Raw genomic sequence first — 6,000 nt, forward strand, 5'->3', positions numbered from 1 at the left:
TGGTAGGCGCAAGATATGGTGCAACAAAAGTGGATGTAACAATAGACAAAAAATATGCAAAATAAGATGCAAAAATGGATGTAAAAGTGGAAGCAAACATTGATGCAACAGGCAAAACAAAATTGGATGCAAAAAATGGATATAATGTAAGTAGATGCAAAAGTAGATAAAAAACGAGATGCAAAACCCAATGCATAAACCTGACATAAAAGTGGATGCAAAAATAGATGCAATATTTGATGCAAAAGAGGATGTGAACATGGATGCAAAACTGGAAGCAAACGTGGATACAACAGTGAGTGCAAAACATGGTGCAAATTGTGGCATAACAAAAGTGGATGTAATGATAGATGCAAAAAAAGAATCAAAGTATGATGCAAATGAAGATGTAAAAAGGGATGCAAAAAGTGAAATTTAAAATGGGTGCAACAGTGGATGCAAAATTGTGTGCAAAAGTGGATGCAATAGAAGTCGATGCAAAAGTAGATGCAAAACGAGACACAAAACCCGATGCAAATCCCGGTCCAAAATTGGATACAAAAAGGGATGCAAAAATAGATGTAGTAGTTGATGAAAACCTAGACGCAAATGAGGATGCAAACGTGGATGCAAAATTATAATCAAAAGTGGGTGCAAAAGGAGGTGCCAAACTAGGCGCTAATTGTGGCACAAAAATATTAGATGCAATAGTGGGTACAATAATAGATGGAAAAGAGGATGTAAATATGGATGCCAAACAAGAGGGCAAAGTGGATGCAACAAAAGTAGATGCAAAATTTTATGCAAAACTAGACACAAAACACGATGTAAAACTTGGCGCAAAAGGGATGCACAAATGGATGAAAAAATGGATGCAAAAAATGATTTAAAAAAGGATGCAAAAAAGGATGCAAAAGTCGATGCAAAAGTTGATGCAAGTGTAGGTGCAAAAAGTGGATGCAAATGAGGATGCAAAAGTATTTCAAACAAAATTAGGTGCCAAACTTGATGCAAAACCTGGAACAAAACCTGGTGTAAAGGATGACACAAAACTTGGCATAAAATTTGGTGCAAAACGTGGTGCAAAACCTATTGCAATACCTGGTGCTAAACTTGGTGTAAGATTTGGTGCAAAACTTGATGCAAATTTTGTGTCAAGTTTTGCACCATATTTGATAAATGGATGCAAATAGCACCAAAAATGGGCTCTAGATGCAAAAAAAGAAGTAAAAAGGGACGCTAATCGCTGGTTTTGTTGTAGTGTGATGGCGCCTCCGCTTCATGACTGTCTGTTTGCCTAACTCTCCCACCACCCCTGCGTCTTCTGCCTTTGCCTCTTCTGGAGGGTCTTCCTCTGATGGTACCCCGACTGCCCTGTCCAACCTCGAACGTCACCTTCTCCGTGAACTCCTTCCTACCAACCTCCATTTCCTCCTCACCTCGAATATCTTCCTCTTCCGACTGCTCCTTCTCCGGCTTGTTAACCCTCACCGCTCTTCCTTTGGATAGCAGATGCTTTTTGGCCTCCTGGGGACTTTCTCTCTCCTCGGCCCTCTGCTTATCATTCTCTCTTACGTTCTGAACTCCCTGCTTATCCTTATCGTGGCCCATCCATCTTCCTTCCTCTTCAGTGTTTTCTCCTGCCTTCCTTCTTCTCTCCGCCATTGCCTTCTGCCCTCTTCTAAGCTGGTTACCAAGGTTTCTTTGCCTAATACTCTCTGCCTTCACCACCTTACTTAACCTCGGATTGTCTGTTACTTTGCCTTCACCAGCTCTTATTGATTTATCGACACCTATCCTGCGCTCCACCGACCAAACGCTGTCGTCCTTTTCCCCTGCCTTTTCCATTATTCTTTCACCTCCTCGCCTCGGGTCTCGAACACACCTGCATGCCGGCTCTACATACCGGAGTATGATTAACTTAGGAGGTGGCTTGTGCTTCCACGTACTGGCCTCCATCATTTCTTCACACAGAGTCCTTTTCCCCACCCCGATCGGGGTCCGACTGTAGCTTTGATCATGAGTGTATTGTGTCATTATTATCCTGCTTGATGATTAGATTTAGGTTCTCCCATCGTGTTCCTGCCAGATGAGTTGGCCATATACTGTCCACTTTCCCGTCTGATTCATTACAGCCCCAGTTAGCTAGGAAATCTGCAGCTTTATTGCCTTCTCTCCTAACATGGTGGATAATCTTATAGTCTATACGCTTCATAATTTCTGCCAGGTCCTGGATTAGACCCGCCGTCCTCCAGCTCTTTGCCACCTGTTCCCATTCCTTTCCATTATTCAATTTTCTGATAGTCTCAATAACTAAATTTGAATCGCCTTCTATTTCTAGCTTTGTATATCCGTTTCTTATTGCAACTCTGATTCCTTGGTAAGCAGCCATAAATTCTGCTTCATTATTGCTCATTATACCTCCTTTATCTGCATAAATCCACCTGGTATGACCTTGGCTATCTCTGAAAATCCCTTCGTATCCTGCTGGTCCCGGGTTTCCTTTGGAAGCCCCGTCAAAGTTTAGTTTGATGAAGCCATCCTGGGGACGAATGAACACTGCTGGGCTTTGGATCTGTATGCTCTGAGTTTTTTGCTTCTGAGGATGAACCATTCCTTGTTCCAGATTTAACCTTATTAAGATTCGGTTTTCTTCCGCAGTAGTTTTCCAATCCTCTTGGTCCCAAGCTTCCGATAGAATTGTTTCCCTTATAAGACTTTGAGTTCTTTTCCATATCGACTCCGGGGAGTTGGTTTTATTTTGAAATATCCTTCTATTTCTCTCTTTCCAGATAAGCCATATGTTGAATCCTACTACCAGACTCCATGCTCTCCTCACCACTGGGCTTAGAAATTGGCCTTTCCCCCATTGGAAAATGGTTTGTTTTATGTCCTGAGGATCACGGTTTGTCTTTCCAAATAGGTTTCTGGTCTCTTCCCACTGTTGCTGAGCTACCGGGCAAGAGTTTAAAATATGTTCCTGGGTCTCTATGTCTTGTTTACATAAGCTGCATCTGGGTGGTCCAAGGAACCCTCGTCTCTGAATTTGATCCCAAGTCAGGATGCATCCTCTTCCTACTAGCCAGGTGAACATGGTGACCTTTGGCCACCACCTGTTCTTCCATAATTGTTTCCATTCTTGAAGTTGTTCTCCCTGCTCCTGTTTGGACTTTAGGAGGTATGCTTCCTTAACCGTAAAGGTACCTTTCGTAGATCCGCCCCATCTAAGAATGTCTGGCCCTGTTCTGTTTTTAATCCTTCTTGAGTCCATCTCTTTTACTAGCATTGCCTTTAGATCATCATTGATGTTATTATCCCATTCTTCTGGTTCCTTCCATTCTCTCCAAGTCTCATTATCTCTTCCTTCCTTCCAGTAATCGCTGACATAATTTAAGTCTTTAGCTTTGGCTTCCCTGTATGTGTTTAGCATGTCCTGAATCTCCACCATTCTTCCCCTTTGCTGCCAGGCTTCCTCCCAAAATTTAGCTGTCTTTCCATTTCTTATCTCCCAAAAAGCATGCTTATTTATGATATCTCTGTTCTGACTTGCCAGATCCCATATCGTAGAGCCTTTTGGCACCTCTTCCCTTCTCAAAATTTCTTCAGCAGTTGTAGGCATGTTGTATTTTTGAGTCCATATTTTTTTCCATAAATCTTTGCCCCCTTTCATCCAGCGCCACCATAGTTTCGCTCCTAGGACTTGGTTCAGGGTAAGCGGATCTCTAAGATCTAATCCCCCTGCCTCTTTTTCTTTTGTTAGACTATTCCATGATAGTAAGGCCCATTTCTTCTGTTGTTTTGGCCCTCCCCATAAGAATTTTCTGAAGATTTCAATCATTTTGGTACACACGCCTTTAGGAACAACCATTACCGATAGAGGGTAAATGGGGATTGATTGGAGAATCGATTTGAGGAGCACTAGTCTTGCTGCTATATTCAGAGACCTGAATGACCAGTTAGCTAATCTATTCTTGAGTTTCTCTAAGGTGGGCTGCCAGTTAGCTATCCTCAGAGGATTTGCTGCTAGTAAAGTGCCCAAGTATTTTGTAGGTAATTCTCCCATTCTAAACCCCAAAGTTCTAGTCAAGTGGGCTTTAACCATTTCAGGTGCATTGAAGATGAAAGTGCTCGATTTGTCCTTGTTAATTTCTGTGCCTGAAGCTTCCATAAATAACTCAAGGATTCCTTTCACCCTTTTGACTTCTCTCAGAGAGACGGTACAAAATAGCATAATATCATCCACGAACTGTTGGTGGGTAACAGGTAGGTTGTTTCCCCATGGTCTCAGGCCTTTTATTTTCCTCTCTCTCAGCTCTTTTTTTAAGTATCTTCCCAATTATACTTTTAAATATGTTACATTACTTGAAAATAGTAGGGGAAAAATCATGGGTTACTGAAATCTCGAGCCCATAAAACACCAATGGTAAACCCGTAATGAACATATTAAATTTCCTTTATAATTAAATCAAGTTTATTAGAACTAATCTAACAATTCCACCTTTATTATTGACTAGAGGGATTATCTTGGTCCCAAAGTCTTTGTTGAGATGCATATAAAATAGTTACCAACCACCATAATACATTGGTAACTCGATGTTGTATTCATCAATTTTCTAAGACACTTTTTCTCATACATGGTTCATCAATCATCTCACATCCCAAGATCTTACATTTCCTCTTTCAGGCTAGCATACAAGTACACCTACCACCCTCGTACCTATTCAAGTGGTCCATTCCAAAATTTGATCCTACATAACTACATGCGCCACCACACTATAATATGTATCTAAATAACAAGTCCTACAACAAACTAACAAGTCAAGCTAGCATACGAGTACATCTACCACCCACATACCTATTCAAGTGTTTCATTCCACAACTTTATCCTTATCCTCTTTATGCATGAGAGGGATGGCATCATGTGCTACAAGACTACAACATATATGCCTAAATAACAAGTCTTACAACAAGCTTGGGGAATACATCCTACCTATGGTTAGGCTTTACAACTTGGAACAAACACTCTAGGGTGTTCATGTACTACTATGGCTTCCATAACATGCTAACTCCTTCACTAGGCATTTCCACCTTTAAATACATCTATTTTCTCTCATCCATGCAACTACATGACCTTTCTTTCTATATCTTCGTGATTTGAGTTCCTTTAGACTATGCCTCCACTCAACAATCATCCACTACACTCATATCACCTTGGTTTGACCTTCCAACCTCATTTTCACTTGCCAAATCCATGCGATATTGTTGTATGGTGTTGTGATTGATGTAAACCCATGGAGTTGACTTGACTTTGACTAAAAATAATAGTCATTGATGTAAATTTGTTAATGAACACTTCTCAGTAATTTTCAGATTACATCAAGTTGGAAACTCCATTATTGGATGGTTGAAAACCCAAGTCCTAGGGTTTGAGTTCCCTGGACTGAGGATGTACCCCGACTTTGTCAAGGGTTTTTAAAGGATCAAAACTTTAGGTTTGACTTGGAGATCCATGTCACTGGATTCTCCTTGTCGAAATCTTTTCGGCGGTATGTGTACGCCAGATAAGTCCTTGGGGTTTGAGAGATATTTTCATTTGAAGTTAGGGACCCCAGTTGGTGGGCTAAACTCCCATAGGAGTGTCACTTGGAATGTTTTCACTAGTTGTGGGAATCCAAATCAGACATAAGGTTTCCTTGTCATGATTTATGAAGATATCACCTTAGGAAGGGCATCACAACCGTTATGCACCTATAAGACTCCCAAATTGTATTAAAAAGTCTAATTTGTACACCCAAAGGGAAACTTTTAACTTATAGCTTAAAACAAAAATAATAATTAAACATTGATATTAATTTAACTGTAGATATTAAATAAGGCAAGTGTTTTAGAGAACCTTCTCTTTGAAGAATCCACTCTTAACTCTATAAAAGTCAAACAATTCATCTTACCTCTCACATCATTTGTCAACAAATATAACACATATCCCTCTCTAAAATTTTTAGCCCTTTTAAAAGACTTCTG

This window comes from Pinus tabuliformis, chromosome 9 (assembly GCF_031772625.1).
Source record: "Pinus tabuliformis cultivar Carrire ecotype Pingquan chromosome 9, CPIR1, whole genome shotgun sequence".
Taxonomy (NCBI): Eukaryota; Viridiplantae; Streptophyta; class Pinopsida; order Pinales; family Pinaceae; genus Pinus; species Pinus tabuliformis.